We start from the raw sequence: 18,823 nt of genomic DNA on the forward strand, positions 1-18,823 counted from the left end.
TAAGGCAGTGAAAATATAGTGTTTTGATCGTTTAGGCGGGGTATTTTGTGTCCCATTTTGATGAATTTCTATTGCACTAAATGTCTTTGAAGACATTTAGATATTTCATAATTTTATGCCATGAAACACAATTAAAAAAAGTGTTATTTTGCACAGTTAAGTTATTGGCATATGTAATTTCATGCACTCCATATTGAATGTTTAGTTTTGGCCAATGGCCCTCCACCATGATTCATTTTGGGCCCTTTAATGAAAATAATTTGTGCACCCCTGGTCTAGACAGTTGGTGTACACACCACAAGAAGTCTGATGATATCACCCACCCAGAGTGTTCTCAGTGGGTTGAACAGAAAAGCTTTTACTTTAAAAGTTATACATTATAATTTAAAAACACATAAAGCAGTTCAACTCAACTGCAAGCTTTTCCCAACAAACCATAGCAAAACTCTCAGTAGACCCAACAGTCTTCCCAACATGATCTCAAAATAATCCACTTAGTTGTTCTGCAAACACGTCTGTCAGCAGGATAAATGATTTATGCCCTCACTGAGGGCCAGTTTAAGCTTTTTAGCCCAGCTTGGATACCTGTCCACTCTTCACAGGTCTTTACTGCTGGAGAGTTTTTTTTTCTCTGGCTACGGGGCAAAAGGTGAGTTTAGGATTTGGGTTGATGCCAATCTCAACACCCTTGTGATGTGCAACTGGATGGTGAGGCGTGGAGTCAAAGGCTGGCCTCTGGAAAATAAATAACTCATGTTAAAAAACTTAAACTGCGTATTCTTGACAAATGGCAAAAAAGCTGTGTGCGTGTTGGCCATAGCGGCTTCAGGCTTGAAAAAAAGAAAAAAAGAGTTTGGTCCATATACTGTTGGGTTGGGGCCATGTCAGGGTCTAACTTTTAAAGCCAGATCACATCTCTATTGCTTATAGCCAACACTCAGAGACAGAAATCCATTCACCCATTTACTATTATTGGCAGTTTCAAGAACACAAATCAACCAATCATATTTCATAATGTTGGAAAAATATTATGCAAGAATAAGGAGAACATGCAAACTCCACAGAGAAGGTTTCTCCACCTGTAATCTAACCAGTGTGTTCTTGATGTGAGAGAGATACACCTTCCATGACACAATTCATCATTTTTTTACTGTGTTTACATGTTGTCAATTTTCATATTGTGAAGCTCATAAAAACAAATTTAAACTATTATATTTTTAGTTATAACCTAACATTCCTGTGGTGATTCAGTGATTTATGGGAGCCGATGCATGTTGACACTCCTGGAGGTGAAACAGTGTTTGTGTTTTTTTTTGGTTGAAAGATGGTTGGATTTTTCACACCTTCAAGCACAAATGACCACAGGATGCAGTTCCCGGTTGGGAATGTAAAACTAACCTGACAGGCTCTCAGCTAGGTTGTTGTTGGGGCTTTGATGGTTATTTCTGGACAGACTTCCATGATTCATTAGTGTCTGTGAAGAGGTTTGATGTGTCAGGCCTCTGATTGTTGATCTAACTCTCCAGGCACTGAGCTCTCTGCTTAGATATTCCTTCAATGGAGATATATGCTGTGAACACCTCCAGGAAAGCAAACATCATTTTGTTCTCAGGAGAAGTGTTTATTTATTGTTTGATTTAAAATAACCTTGATCTTCTTCTACTCAGTGATCAGATGATAATGCATTGGTAAAGTCTTTCCTTTTTTAGTAGATACTGCTGATTGTATTCAAGCTGGTTATTTTTAACTGACTTTTGTTTTTGTTATTGTAAGATACATTTTGTTTCTTTAAATACATGTGTAATTTGATGTATGCTTTTTATTTAGATCTACGAGTGGAAGTTTGAAGCCAATTACAGTAGCACATAGATGAGTGTACTGATATCAACACCAATTAGCTATCAGGGCCAGCCTTCCCGCTAGGCAACCAAGGCGGCCGGCTAGGGTGCCATCTGCTGGAGGGGTGCCAAATATCACCCCCCAAAATAAAATAAAACAAAAATAAAATAAATAATCATTTTAAAAGGTATAATAAATGTGAAACACACCCTTTACACTTTACATGTGTTCTCTTAATAAAATAGTAACATTAAAAATCTAACTTTTTTTTTTTTTTAAAGAACATTAATCTAATCAAATAAAATGCACTCTTGCCTATAGGGCACTGAATAACCTAAAGCTGGCCCTGTTAGCTTTAACAATACAACCCTCGTGTTCAGATCCTCCTAATTTTCATCAGAGGCATATATACTTGCAGTATATATACTGCAAGTATATATACTTGCAGTATATATACTTGGGACCATACGCCCCTAGTGGCGTATGATCCCATGAGCCACTAGGGGACCCCAAAGCTGAGTCCCATACCTCTACTGAGGATAATGGAATGTATCTTTGTTAATCCCTAATCTACTTGGAATTAAATAGAGGTTATGAGACTAAAATAAAAGACAATATTAAATATTGTTTTTAATGTTGTATTTGTGGCTATAAATAAAGTTCAATTGAATATTGAATATAGCTCTGGTCTATTTACCTTCATGAACTGTTTTCCTTCCAGACCTTTGAGGATATACACACTGCCCAGAAAACAGTCAACAAGAGACACTTTAAAAAAAACATATTGTTATTTTCATCATAGTGTCGTGTTCACCTTTTATCTCAACCAAGTTGCAAATGTTCACACCTGTGCTTCGTATCAGACTCAACTTTGAAAAACAAGTCTAACATCATGCTACAGTATGAGCCACCAACCACCTGGCTTGTTTTTCTGGGGTTCATCAGGGCTTAGAACAATTCACATCAATGACAAACAGCAAAATATTATCATGAAGTAAATTTATGTCAATCTTAATTTACGAGGCTCTACGTACCCATTTAGGAAATAAAAACAACATTTCCCATCTGGTATCTCGCATTACCAAGGATATCCCATTTTAATGTCATTTGGTGGTCACACTTTTGATCTCTTTTCATAGTACTATACTAAAATAATGAGCTTAATTATGTATACCCAGTTGTTTGTGATTAGGATATAAATATACATATGAACAGCTTAGCCTGAATATGACCTCAGCTGGAGCAGAAGCTGCTATGCTTCCTGTTCTCACTGAGAGACTTTGCTCATAAAAATGATTAAATTTTCATTGAATTGGTTCAATCTGTCTCCTGAAGACAAGAGATGACAAACACTGTGATGTTTTTAAGATCCATCTTTTTCCCCAAAAAGTTGAATGTCATTCTTTAGGTGCTTGAAATATTGAATGATTATTAATATTAATTTGTTACAATACAACTACCAGTACACATGTAGAAATATTTAATTTGGGTTTTGTCTGACAGTCCAACACAATGTGGTGCAGTAGTAGGGGGAAATGTAACATGCATTTCACAGCATACCTGCAAAGGAAAGGTTCCTTTCAAAATAAAAGACAAGTCCAACATGAAAGTACAACAACATAAGTATTTATTTATTTTTGACCAGCATGTCCGCGACCCACCCGGTACGGTATTATACAACTTCATTCTCAAATTTCACCTCTAATCTTGACATTTTGACTTTATTCTCGATATTTCAAATGTATTCTCGACTTTATTCTTGATTTGCCCGAAATTATTTTCTCTATCAAAATTGGCCCTTCCGTATAACAACCTCATGATATCAAAGGCTATGAGTCACAATATTGAAGTCAAACATTAAAAAACAGATGACAGTATTGTTCCTAAAACTTGATTTTAGAGCTGAATGAAAAAAATCAAATGAATCAATCTTAAATTGATTTAATTGAAAATGTCCAAAATATATTTAAGGTGCTGTAATGGATTTGTTTTACTCTAACCCAAGTAGTCTCACAGTATAGTCTGGTGTTCGCAAAGTCGACTACTGCGCCTGCTCAACGCAGGACGACATGTAATTCAGTGCAAAGATGGCAGATGAAGCTCCGCCGGGTAAGCCACCCCGACTTAAAGCTGCAGTATGTAAAATGGTGAGATGCTCCACGCTCCCCCCAACCTCTTGAACTAAACTCACTGGTCTTTTTTTAAACACTTGCATGGACGCGCACACTGTGGAACTCTTTGCAACTGTTTTCTCCATAGAGACTAGTAACAAATGTAGGAACTTTATCTTGTGCTATTGGAGAGTTTTCTGATGTTTTAGAGACATGAAAACCTGTATCACTCACTGCTGTGAGGACAGTAACTAGATGCTCCGCCTCCTGAGCCCAGCTGATCAGAGCAGACAGACACTCTACATCCACACTGCAAATAAATGATGTCTTTTCTCTTCACCTTGGATAATGTTTGTCTTAGGTTTACAAGCGTCTGTTCTCTCTCTCTCTCTCTATGACTCGGTATGTGGGGCAGACTGTGCACGGACTGAAAGGGGGTCGAGCTTAGTCCCTCACATATCAAGTCAGCAGGACCTCTGCAGAGTCTGTTCCTCCTGACACTAGGGATGGGAATTGATAAGAATTTAGTGTTTCCAATTCCATTATTGATAATGCTTATCGATTCGATTCCTTACCAATTCTCTTATCGATTCTCATTGGGTGAGGAAATGAAATAATACAAATGAATTTGTTTGCTTTAACTCTTTATTATATTATATTTGTCTCTTTAATTTCCGAGGAAAACTGGGCTCGTGCACGCTCTCTCGCACACGTTTAATAGGCGCTCCCTCTTGGGAACAGGTAGAGTGTTGCACGTGTATTTTTTCAAAAAGTGAAGAGGGTGTTTCTTTTCTAAACTTTGAGAAAACCATTTTGTTTGGGACCATCATATTAATATCCAAGTAAAAATTGAAAGATTAATAATGAATTGAAACCGAATCGTGATTAATGGATTCAAAACTTCAATAATCAACATCGAATTGATTCAGGAAATTGGCCATGATACCCAGCTCTACTTCTTTTTATGTCTGATCCACCGGAGCAGAAACGGAGCCCGTTAAATTTTATGAACACCCCTGGGTTTTCTTAAATTGCGCTTTACGGCTTTCTAAGCACTTGTTTAACGACTCCAGCTGTATTTTAAGTCGAGGACTCGCTGTCTGGTGATGACAGGTGGATCATCACAATAGTTGATGCCACACATGCACTGCTGGAGCGCACGCACGCACGCACGCACACGCCCTCCTCCACCTCCTGATGCTGGAGGAGGAACAGAGACAGACCGGAGCGCAGCGCAGCGCAGCATCCAGCAGCAGCATGGCACCTTTAGGGATGTGACACGTCTCACAGCGCTTCAAGAAAACCACAAAGTTTGTCATCTGTGAGAGCTGAAAGCAAACACTATATATACACACCACACCGGAGGAAGAGGAAGAGGAAGAGGAAGAGGAAGAGGAGGAGAGCCGCATCGGCCTGCTTTGCTCCATCGTTGCGCATCATCACAGCCAGGTTCTGCTCCGATCCAACGATCCTGGGACGATACTGAGAGATCAACAGAAAAACGTGTTTTGACCTGATCAAGTCCAACAGGAACCCCAGCAGTCGGTGAGTGACGCGGTTCCGACGCACGGACGGACGGTCAGTGAGTGAATGTGACAGCCTCACATCATCATCTGTTGGTTTTAACTATGAAGTCAGTATTAAGGACTGACACGTGGTTAATGTGAACCACTTTAGTTGTTATCTAAAGTCTCCTGATGGACACCACAACTTTTGATGTGTTTTACAGCATCAGAACATAGAACTGGAGCCCAGACAGCAGAGCTGAGACTAAAAATATGTCCAGACCAGTCACCATGTAGTCAGTGATGCTCAACATGTGACTCTTTATGTCTTCGTTTTAATTGTTATTCCCCCAGAAAACCTTTAAAGGGGGATTTTTTTTAAACCCATTTAACTATTTCCATTTTGCAACTTCCTTTGTCTAATGTTTTTTTTGCCAATTTTCAATAAGTTTTTACACTTTTTTCAAATGTTAGACCTTTTTTTGCTCCTATTTTTTTTTCTTTCATTTTTGTAAGTTCTTTTTTTTACACTTATCACATTTTTGTCCTTTCTTTGATTTTTTTTATCCACTTTTCATCCAAATAAGTTAACTTTTGCCCAATAAATACCACTTGTTTCCTTTCTTCCCTACATTTTGCCCCTTTTTCACTATTATTTGCCAAATTTTGCTCATTAAAACTACCTATCTCCATTACATACCACCTGGTTCCTCTTTATTTACCCATATTTTGAACACTCTTGATTGCTTTTGGCCCATTTTAGTCACTTTTCACTTTTTTCTTGTCACTTTTGGACCATTTTTTTTTTTTTTTTGGCCACCTGTTACCATGTTTGCCTCTACTCGCAGTGGACTGGACTACTTTGGGTCGACGGTCCACTGCCCGCTATGCCAGATGGCCATACCACCCCTGGCCTCAGCTCATCTGTTGGTTTCAACTATGAAGTCAGTATGAAGGACTGACACATGCTTAATGTGAACCACTTTAGTTGTTGGACACCATAGTATCACAACTTTTACCTGTTTTACAGCATCATAACATAGAACTGAAGGCCTGACACAATAACTCACACTCAGAGGTGGAAGTAATGGATTACAAGTACTCACTTTATTGTAATTGAGTTGCTTATTATAGGTTATATGTTTTAAAAGAAGTGAAGACATTGTTAGCACAAGTATGTAAAGCACACTGAATTGTATGAATTGCACTATACATAAACATTTACCTTGCCTACATTTCTACACAAAAACCATGACTTAGTAAATTATTATTTTTTTGTTTTGAAATGATCAGTGGACATTGTGAAACTACATAAAATGAAATGACGAGACTAATAAATGCATCACATCATAGCTGACCAATCAGATTAAACGTAATGCACGGCACCAAAACAGCATTGAATGGAGTTTATTTTCTCAGGTTTAGAGTTTATAAAAGTATCTATGCCTAGAGCCTGAGGATTTTTTTCATTTTTATTTTGAATAAAATAATTGTACATTTTGACAAACCCTTTATTTTATACAGATGTCTTTGTCGAAAATAAATTCCAATTATGTAAGATTTGGTCTCTTCCTTGTTAAGTTTATCAATGAGATGTTTACTGTATATGTAAGGGAACCGTGGCAAGATTTATTACCAAAAATAAACGTAGGGGTGAAAGTAACTATAGTAACTTTTACTTTCAGTACTATTTAATTGAGCTACTTTTCACTTGTACTTGAATATTTTATGTATGACTTACTTGTATTTCTATTTGAGTACAACTTCAATCAAGTAACAGCACTTGTACTTCATTTATCAGTACTTTCTTTACACTTCAGAAGGATACAGTGCAGACACTACAAACAGTACATAGAGATAATGATGAAACCATGTGTGCACGTTACAGTGGACGGACAATCATAGCCCAGTCCTGCCTATAAGTGCGTGATGTGTGGCAGATGTGATCCAACAAGCCAATAAACTGTGAGCTTGAGTTGTGCACAGCTGCATGGTCATGGTTATGTTTTGATGAACCAGTGCAGAAGGATGAAGCATCATCTCACATCAGAAAATGAACGTCTAAAACTAAACCGCTATAATAAGCATGGATGTCCCACATTTCTACAAAGGGGACATTTTACATTTTAAATAAAGTTTTTCATTTTTCATTTATCTTTGGCTGGTGAGGGGTGTGTCTTCACACTTTAGCAATACTTTGTGCTCTACTTTGGTGATGGTTTCTGACAGTTTCCTGTGAGCTCTTTTAACTCGTTTTAGAAACATGTACTATAAACAAAATACAAATATTAATAACTACAATAACATCAATATTGCCATTTACATTTTAGGAAGTTTTATTTTCGATCCGTTTTCTGCAATCACGGAAAATCAAAGGCTCTAGTTAATACACAGATGCTTACCTGTAACAGCTTTGGAATTTATAAACCCCCATTTGAGAGTTATTTTGTGTGAATGCTAAATTAGCATTTGCAGAATCTGCACACAAACTAGGAAATTAAACTCACTTTGTATTTTTGTTCCTGCTGATATTGTGTGTACTTCTTTCTATGTATAGGATCATTTTCCTCTTTGGCACAGGCTTCTGTGGTCTCTGAGTCTATGTTTAATGTTTATTCTGAGTGTGTGTATAGGTTTTAGCATCATTTACATAAACATAAATCATTTAGTTTTCCATTCTATTAATATTTCATGGTCATAGATGTAAGTTTAATAAGAATATACCCTAATAAAAATGTTTTTGAGCGAAAAAAACCCAGTAAATTCTCATAGTGGTAACTCTCATAATATATCATTGCTTTGCATGTGTTAGTCATAACTGTCTCCTTATCCCAGAAACATAAAAATGGCACCGAGTAGAATTTTGTGACATTGTCCCCATGTTCACCAAAGTATTGCATCATCAAATATTGGAGGTAAACCCATAACAAACTGGTTAAAGTTGAACATAAACACAGTAAGAGACTGTGTCATACAGTTTTTTGCCTTCTTAGTCACAATGCTCTATTTGTCCTGAAGGCGATCTGTAAAGTCAGACGGAGCTGATTATGTCATGTGCAACGTTGTCACCAACAGACCATGAAATGTGTGAAGAAGAAAAGAGGGAGAACCGCCAAGAGACAGCACTGAATATGGAACAAACTATCATCTCCAACAGTTCTATCTGTTAAACATAATACGTAAATGGTAAATGGACTTTTTATCCTTCTTTGGAATTTTATAGCGCTTTCATACTACATACTGTATATAGTGTCGAAGCACAAAGGCTGTGTATGTGGGGCTGCTTGCATCAAGACCGTTTGAGACACGTCACATCAAGTGCATGAGAGATACACAATGGCAAATACACACAAGTAGGTATTTTTCAACGTTAAACACCCAGATACATGCATTTTTTTAAACTTTATTTGGTTTTTAGACCTGGTATTAACAGTCCGTTTGGCGTTCAGGTGGTTGAAGACCTGCTGATCCCTGGGAGAGCTTTATCAAACTGAAATCTAGATCAGGATGTGATTGCAAAAGCCTGTGAAAAGTGTTCTTGTTTAATGTGATGACTAAGCAGGATGAAAGTGATCATTTTTGACTGATTTGTTGAACCTGTGCTGTCTAGGCCATATATTGTAATAATATAGTGACAACTCTAGAATCCTGCTCGTTCACTTGCCAAGAGAACTTGAAAATAGATCTTCAACATAGATCTCAAGACAAAAATATCTTGAATTATCTTTAAAATAATTTACAAGACAGCATTCATTTGTGGCAACAAAGGAAAGTATCTAAGATGTTGTAATGAATGCAGCTGGACCCACATTACACAAACCGTTTTGGGTAAGGTTTACAAAAGCTTTTTATTGTTGTTTGTAGGAAGCTGGCAGGAGGTCCAAGGGGCAGGTTATTGGTGTTCTGTGAGTGAGATATCCGGAGGTGAGGTCGAGGGGCTGAACGAGTTAGGTTGCAGGTTACGGTGTAAAGATCACAGCTGGTAAACGGACGATCTGATGTAGAGTGGAAGAATGAGCCTGCTCTTGTACCGTGGAGTGTGTAGGTAGCTTGATTGTGGATGAGAAGCAGCTTTGCAGACTTGATTGCAGGCAAAGTGTTTGGAGCAAGCTCTAACCCTGGAATTCCACTGGATGCGTATCTGCACCGAAACTGCTCTGCTGCGTAACTTCAGCGCAATCTGCAGTCCAGCATTCCCCACCGCCTCCAGTTTTGCTGCGCATCTGTTGCAGCAAGAACTCAGGAGACCCCGCTATTTCATGTGTAATTGTGCGATGCATATGTGTGATTCAATCCGGGATAAATGCAATGTTTATATGTGAAATAAATTTTAAAAAGTGCTCGGATAGGGAAAGGTCTCAAATCCGAATATGTGCTTTTCCAATAGAGTCCGAAATGGGCCCGTTGGAGGTCCCGGAAGGTTGGTGTTTTCCCCCTTGAACACGTACTATTTTATTTTGAAAATAATCTGGATATTTTACTCTGTGTCTATGTACTACTTCCTGTTTCGCACAGGCTTACTTTTGTTAACTTGCTCCAGCGTCCAGCAAAAATAGAAGTGCTGCGTATTTGCTGCAGAGGGCAGCAGCATGACTCAGCAGTGACGGTGCTGTGCTGGAGCAGATTCGTATGCGCTGGAAATTCACACATTGACTTTAATGGAAACCTATCAGCAACGTTACTGTTTCACAGCAGTTACGGTGCAGTTATGCATCCAGTGGAAATCCAGGGTAAGGAAACACACAGGGAGGGGGAGGGGAAAACAAAAAAAAAAAAAAATAGTCTAGGATCCTCACATAAGAAGACTTTATGTAATTTATAAGGCATTTTACTACTTTTATTGACCTTATGGTACTGGTCTGGATGCAACTTCAGGCATTTTAGTACAAGTAGCAGTAAGTCAGTTTATTTAAACTGATCTATTTCAGTTCACACATGATGCTAGACCAAGTTAACCCAGGACAGGTGCCAGTCAATCACTGCCGATTATCACACTCCCATTGTCTTTCAGTCTTGCAGTCATTACAGGGACTTCAATTGATGTACGAAATCCACTTCATGAGTAAACACAGGTGCTCTGACATATACGGTGGCCCTTATGTAAGAATTTCTTTGGAATATTGTTGAAATGGCAGTAAAAGCAAATGTCAATGTGAATGTTTGAAGTTTAAAGATTATAATCATTCCTATTTTATTAAAAGAATGGAAAAAAAATGAGCCTCAGATTTCCCCCAATGCTATTTCATTGCCTTTGCATTGGTTCTCCCAAATTTCATTTCATTATTAGCGTACAAATTGTCCCAAAGATGTCTACTCTTAAACATGTTCATAAATGATTCCTTATCCCTTTAGTACTGAAAGAATATCTGTAATATTACGTGAATATCTGTAAAAGTCAGGTTTTTCTTCTTCACTGCACAGAATAGCTGCATCCCAACCCAACACTGGATTACCAGCGCCCTCTGCTGGTCTAAACTAATATCTGGCGGCTGCAACTGAAGGAAAACAATCATTATGTCTAAAGATTTCCCCAATAATATAATTAATCTTAACATTCACAACATTACTGAATTCATTACTGAAATTAAATAAACATTATCTTTAAGAAAGATTCAACAAAGAAAATAGTCACTGGTAAGAATAATTCACAGACCAAATTTGAAAAAAGTAGATTTTGAAGGGGTTTTTAATTCTTCTCTATGGAATTGAATATGTATTTTATTTAAAACATTCATTATCAATATCATCAATAATCATGAATTAAAAGTCCTGCGTTCAGAGTACTGCGTTACAAAATCACAAATGTAAGGGTATGTAAGGACTACTAACAGACCACGCCCCCATACTACTGCTATACTATAAGTTGGTACGTTTTACACTGGAACGAGGTAAACTGATGATGATGCTCAATTCTTTGTCATCATTACCATGGAAACCAGATTTAAACTTGTAAATGCATCATGTAAACAAAAACTAGGTGAGAAAATACATCATGCTAAGAAAAGTGCTACAAAATAGAAGCAAAGCCACAACTACACTAATATAATGTACCAAAAGACACCATATAGCATCATTTTTGCAAAAATGTCCAGGGGGGGCATGCTCCTCGACCCCTCTAGGTGTCACGTGTCATCGGCGCGCAGTGGCGGCAACAAGTTTTAGCCTTCTACTTTTTTTTTAAAGCCTACTACTTTTTTTTTTTGGACATCTCTGACTTAAAGCTGATATCTGGAGTTTCTGAGAAATCTATGTTTATGTATCATTCTTTTGAAATGTGAAAAAAATCCCTAACTAGTATTTTACTATGTTCTACTGCCGGTGGTCATTCATATACATTAATGTATATAAGTCCTGCCTTCGTACTATAGACCCATATACAAATGAAAACAAGCGGCGTGATCGCTCAGCCAATAGGCTTTGACTTCCTGTAGCGGACTCTGTTAATCAAAGTGAACGAGGAACTGTGCACGGAAACAAGACCCGCGCATCACAAGAACAAACAGGTAAATATGATTTTGGCTCTTACCTCAGAAATGTCTGTCACCAAAAGACCATAGATCTATAACAATGCAACCCATCCATCTCCATCCATCTTCTCCCGCTTAGCCGTTTCCGGGTCGCGGGGGCAGCATCCTCAGTAGGGAGGCCCAGACTTCCCTCTCCCCGGCCACTTCCTCCAGCTCTTCCGGGGGGACCCCGAGACGTTCCCAGGCCAGCCGAGAGACATAGTCTGTCCAGCGTGTCCTGGGTCTTCCCCGGGGCCTCCTTCCGGAGGGACGTGCCCTGAACGCCTCACTAGGGAGGCGTTCAGGGGGCATCCTAATTAGGTGCCCGAGCCACCTCATTTGGCTCTTCTCGATGCGGAGGAGCAGCGACTCTACTTTGAGCCCCTCCCGAATGACTGAGCTTCTCACCCTATCTCTAAGGGAGAGCCCAGCCACCCTACGGAGGAAACTCATTTCGGCCGCTTGTACCAGTGATCTTGTTCTTTCGGTCATGACCCAAAGTTCATGACCATAGGTGAGGGTTGGAACGTAGACCGACCTGTAAATCGAGAGCTTCGCTTTTTGGCTCAGCTCCCTTTTTACAATGACGGACCAGTGCAGACTCCGCATCACTGCAGACGCCGCACCAATCTGCCTGTCGATCTCTCGCTCCATCCTTCCCTCACTCGTGAACAAGACCCCGAGGTACTTGAACTCCTCCACCTGGGGCAGAACCTCATCTCCAACCCGGAGAAGGCACTCCACCTTTTTCCGGTCGAGAACCATGGACTCGGATTTGGAGGTGCTGATTCTCATTCCGGCCGCTTCACACTCGGCTGCGAACTGATCCAGTGAGAGTTGAAGGTCACGGTATGTTGGAGCCAACAGGACCACATCATCTGCAAAAACAATGCAACCCGATGCGACTTTGTTATGTTCTGCGATGTGCGTACAGAAAAGTAGAGGCGTGGCTTCCGGCAGTTCATAGGCTAAAGAAAATGCTGAAAGTGCACTTTCCCTGCGTGAGGATGTCCACAACATGCGTCACTTTCCTTTGAGATTTTCTAATGTTTTTATACTGTTATTTTCTCTTCTTTCTGTGAAAAACCTTTAAGCACCTTCTGCTCTGAAACGCACCACTCTGGCTTTCAGGAACGTACATTAACAAACTTTCTTCCATGTGACTGAGCTGCGTCTTCATGTGGAAGAAGCACACAAACCTTTTTCCTGCAGATACTGACGCTTGCTGCAGCATTCACTGGGAAACCATTCACCTGATCTATTCGTGAAAGGTTACACAAATGCCACGGATAATTACTACTCATCCTCTTGACCGTCACTCTTTCCTCTCAGTGTTTTACCCATGCTCATCTTTTCAGCTGCCGTGGGTTGAAAATACCAGGTAACCAGGACATCCACTGGAACATTTTTCACTCTTTTTCTGACACAAAGTGACATTTTTGAGATGTCAGCAGGCTGCTTCTGTGATTGTATGGGATTCATAATGGCAGTCCCCAGAGGTGTAGAGAGTAGTGATATATCCTACTCGTGTAGAAGTACTGTTACTTGATTAAAATTGTATTCAAGTAAAAGTAAGTCAGACATCAAATATTCAAGTACAGGTAAAAAGTAGCTAAATTAAGACAAGGCAAATGTATTTGTTTAGCGCATTTCATACACAAGGCAACTCAATGTGTTTTACATGATGAAAAAGCCCAAAATCAACCAGATTAAAGAAAATTAAATAGTACCCAAAGTGAAAGTTACTAGTTACTTTCAACCCCCACATTTATTTTTGGTCATAAATCTTGGTACGGTTCCCTTGTGTACAGTAGAAACTTAGAAATAAAATAACACCAAATAATTAAAAAAAAATATCAGGCTTTAAGAATAGCTACATTTATGAAAATAACCGGCATTCAAAGCAGTTCAATAACCGAATGGTTGGGGGTACGAATCCTGCTCTATCTGAGTCCTTGTTGTTGTGTCCTTGAGCAAGGCACTTTACCCACATTGTCTCGTATGAATTGTGCATGAATGTTGGTGGTGGTCCAAGTGTTATTATTATCTACGCTGCACGTGAAGTGCAGATTGGTAAGGTTATGTTTTACCCTCCGTTTATTTGTCAGTCTGGCAGTGCGTTAGCAAGATAACTTCTTATCAATAAATTTGAATGAAATTTTCAGGAAAATTGATAAATGACACAATGAACAGGTGATACCAGAATATATATATATATATATATACATATACACACTGTGGAATTTATTGTTAATGATGTTTAGGTTCTCTCAGGGTCATGTCTCAATGTTGACAGGTAGTCAAGGTAATCCTGAGTTTGACCGAAGCACGTTAGCTGAGCTTGAGCTGCTAGGCAGAGGTCTGCGCTCTCTGAGTGCTTTTCTAGTTATTATTATTATTATTATTATTATTATTATTATTATTAATAATAATCTGATTGGTCGGCTATGATGTGATGCGATGCATTTGATTGTTGTCTGGTCATTTCAGTTTTTGTAGTTTCACAATGTCTGTTGATCATTTTAAAACGAAACATAATAATTTACTCAGTAACTGTTGGATTTAGAAATGTAACAAATTATTTTACTTCTTTTAAAATGTACTTACAATCATAAAATCAACTCAATTACAGTAACGTGAGTACTTGTAATCCATTACATTACAGTCAGCCTGGTGGAGAAAAGAGCGTGTTTAGCCATGATTAGCACAGGAAGACGTGAGACCAGTCTGTATATTCATACACTCAGAGATGTTTGATGTTACTGTTAAGTACTTATTTGGTTCACTGAGCATTGAGATGCAAAGCTTGAATATGATGTTTGTTAGGGATGGGATGGGGAGGGGTCTCATGCTGTGGGTGTAATATTCAGTCCCATATGCTTGACAGAAGGATTTTTTCTACTCGAGGAAAACCGTCAGTTGTAGTCAGGCTCTCAGTGTGTTTTAAATGAGTTCACCTTGAACGCCAGCAGCTGCTGCTCAAATTGTTCAAATTTCCTCAGTGGCCTAATTTTATTCTTCCCTATTTGAGCGACACTCAAGAAAACATCTATATTTTCCAGTTGTCTGGCTCCTGAAAAATACCAATATGTCCTCAGTCTTCCATGTCTTTAACTGGTACTTTTTTTCAATTTCACCTCATTTTTTATTGTTTGTAATTTAGAGTGTATACTGTATATGTAGAGTGGGAACTCTCAACCAATGCATCTAAAATTAAAGTGACAATGCTTTCAAAATGTACTCAAAAAAATGAAAAAAACAGTGTTCACATTAATAGTTTAACTAATAACTGTTTGCTTTTTGTAATGTTTTTGTGCAGAACGTTCTTATTATTTCTGTTACTTTTAACCTTTTTAAATGCCTCCTGTGGACATTTGTTGTAAATTAGCACACGTGCTAACACACTCAAAACAATACATCTGGGTTACCAACAGAGGTGGCAAAAGTACTAGTTTTTACTACTCAAGTAAAAGTATAGATATTTGAATAAAAAATTAGTCTGGTAAAAGTATTGAAGTTACTCCCGTACTTGGGTAAAACGGCTGAGTTTACCTCATACTGAGATCGATTATGACCATATATACACATGCGCAGAACTGAAAAATGCATTTTTGCTAAAAAAAACAATTCAGTTTTGTTTCTTTTTGTTTTAAAAGTGAACGGACACGTGTTTTATTAGTTTATTGGATTAGGTTCGGGTTAGGGTTGCATGCGGATATATGCTCATAATCAATCTCAGTATGAGGTAAACTCAGAACCTGACACCGGTACATGCTCCTAAATGTACTTTAGCAACAAATGTCACTCCAATAAAAAAACAGGGATTTAAAATCAGCTAATTTCATATCTTTGATTATTATTTGGAAGAACTTGTAGAATACTGGTGCATGGAAACAAGTTAAATGTGTTACCTTTGAACACCTGGAGAATTTAGCACTCATAATATATAAAATGTGTCAAAAAACAATAATAATAAAAATGTGCAAATGCTCAATAAAACCCAGAGAAGCTTTGAGTTTAACATTTTTATAAACTTGTAGAAAACTGGTACATGGAAATAAATTAAATATGTTACCCTTTATGAACACCTGGAGAATTTAGCACTCATTATAGATCAAATTTATAAATATAATGTTTGAAGAAAAAAAAAATGCAAATGCTCAATAAAACCCAGAGCAGCTTTTTTACGTTGTAACATCGTCTCCGACGGTCTTAATAGTAATGAGCTAAATTTTAGAATGTAAGGAGTAGAAAGTTCAGATAAATTGTTTAAAAAGTAAGGTGTAAAAAAAAAAAAACTCAAGTAAAGCACAGATACTACAAAATACTACATAAGTACAGCAACAAAGTATTCATACTTTGTTACTTGTCACCTCTGGTTACTGTAATTGTGATATCCATATCAAATAAAGAAGAAGACATTTCTGTACACAGTAGAGTGGTTTACAATATAATAATGTAAAAAAAACTATTTTTTTTTTTTGCCTTGTTCCTACTGAGCTGATATAACGTCCATAAATGGTGGCACACTTTTTCACAATTATTAATGCTCAACCAAATAATTTGTAACTTTCACAGATATCAGAAACTTGAATGATATAAAGGTAAGTATGGTCATTAATAGTCTCTCCCTGTATTTACACTAAATGACTAAGAACATTAAAACAGTTCAAATACTTTTCCTGAAAATAGAAAAAAACATCAACATTGTGAAAAAGTGTGTCACCCCTAAATGTGCAGCGATTGACTTTTGTTTTTGGTAGATATGCTAACAATAGCTGTGTTTTCATTACCTTTTGGAAATGCACAAAAACTAAATAGCGCAATAAAAACTGGTAATGGAAACACATGAATTTTAAATAAAAAAGCAGTCAAATATTGGTAATTTTTTACGCTTGTACGAGGAGGAATTTCAGACGTTTCAATATTGAAATGTGTCACAAAAGTGCCATGGAAACAGTTTTAACACAAATACACGTCATGGCACATGACGTACCTGGTCACATGACCGATTCTTTCCAACAAAACATGACGCGGTACGTGTGGACAGAAGAAGAGACCGCGATGTTTCTTAGCATTACTTAAAAATGATTAGTGCCACATTAGACGTGAAACGATAAGCTTCCATCTTCCTGCAGAGAAGTCTCACATGATAAGATTTCACGGTTGTTACAACGTTCAATGGAAACACGTTCAAAACGCAATTATACTTTGTCGACATTTAGAAATATTGCTTTTATATTGCAAAATTCTGTAATTGAAACACAGTTAGTGTCAATTGGAACAAGACAAAAAGCGATCTGGCAAAATTTGGTGAAATTTAATTTTGTGAAACACCCTAGTACACAGCTATGTTTTTGTTTTTGTCTAGTTAAAGCTCTTTAACAAAATCAACAATAAAGAAGCAGAAAAATGAAAATAATTCTAGGTTGAACAGAGAAACCAGCAGGGAATGGTGTTGAAAAAGACCTCAGAACAGACGAACAAGAGTAGCTATTAGTGGATAAACAAAGACTAATTGGAAAAAAGAAGATAGAGAAGAGAACAGGGCGTAGATGACAAAATATTCCCACAATAGACATGTGACCTGTTTGCCCTGAGGCATCTGGAAAAGCTGCTAGTGCAACCTGTGAACACACCCTGAAAAGACTGAGATGGTGAAGATGTTGGATGGAAGGATGGATTTTGTTTAAGACACTACATTTGCTAATCAAATTTCTACTGCTCTCCAATGTTTCTGTAAACAAACTTTTTCTGCATCCTTGTTGAGTTGTGGTTGACTGGCCTTGTTATGTCAGGGGTTTGGCTTTTGGGCTGCAATTTATCCATGAAAACCACCTCTGTTCACACATTAGAGCCCCCCCAAAGCCCCTCATTCCAGTAGTTTCTGCCAGGTCGGACGGAAATGATGGAGATGCTGGAAATCACCAGTGAGCGTTGTGGTCCAGGCTGTTCTCCACATTTTAAACACTGTATACTAGGGATGTAACGATTAATCATAAGGCAGTTAAAAATCGATTCATAGGTATTACGGTTGACATCGATACTTTGAAAATTGAATCGCAGTACTTTTTTGTAACAGCAGAGGGCGCTATATATATATTTATCCCTTCTGTCCAGCAGTGTACGCGGCGGGCAGAATCTGCTACTACTTTCTTTTTGGCCGCCTTCTACTCTTAAACATGTTCATAAATGATTCCTTACCCCTTTAGCACTGAAAGAATACCTGTTATATTACGTGGATATCTGTAAAAGTCACGTTTTTCTATTAGCTCTGTCTGCTAGCGTAGCATCTCTTATCCACTGCTAGATTAGCTGCATGCCAACCGACCACTGGGTTACCAGCGCCCTCTGCTGGTCCAAACAAATATCTGACGTAAATCAGTGCAATGACGTTTTTTTTTTTTTTTTAAGTCCAATTGTTAAGGCACAAAAAACATTTACAGTTGCACTTTTAAAAAGAAAAGGAACCATTATGCAGTTTTGCATTGTTTACTATAGAACCAGAATTTAAATTAATAGGCTTCTTCTTCATTTGTATTATTCCTTTTTTTAATTTCATTCAAGATTTATTTTTAGTTAAATTGCATTGTTTTGAATAGTTTATCAAGGGATTCTTTTGATAATGAAAAATAAAAGGAAAATAATACAGCAATTTCTAGTTTTTTCCCCCCAAAAAATAAAGGAATATTTTTCAGTCACTTGTGTACAGTCCCATTTTGTAAAATAAATCGTGAAAGAATCGTATCGTGAACCCAGTATTGTGAATCGAATCGTATCGGGAGTTGAGTGAATCGTTACATCCCTACTGTATACATTTATTTCTGAGTAAAACCAAAGATTTAAGAAAGAAAACACAATA

The 18,823-nt window shown here is 37.8% G+C and overlaps 1 protein-coding gene across 2 annotated transcripts in view; it reads left to right on the forward strand.

Annotated features, from left to right (window-relative positions):
• Window positions 1-5,066: 5,066 nt before the first annotated feature.
• mgat4c (mgat4 family member C) overlaps window positions 5,067-18,823 on the forward strand; it is a 150,428-nt gene continuing 136,671 nt past the window's right edge. For both annotated transcript variants that reach the window (XM_028451811.1, XM_028451813.1), the window contains exon 1: window positions 5,067-5,495. The gene's annotated coding sequence lies outside the window, so the exon portion shown is untranslated. The remainder of the gene's footprint in view (window positions 5,496-18,823) is intronic.

This window comes from Gouania willdenowi, chromosome 6 (assembly GCF_900634775.1).
Source record: "Gouania willdenowi chromosome 6, fGouWil2.1, whole genome shotgun sequence".
In the NCBI taxonomy this organism is placed as follows: Eukaryota; Metazoa; Chordata; class Actinopteri; order Blenniiformes; family Gobiesocidae; genus Gouania; species Gouania willdenowi.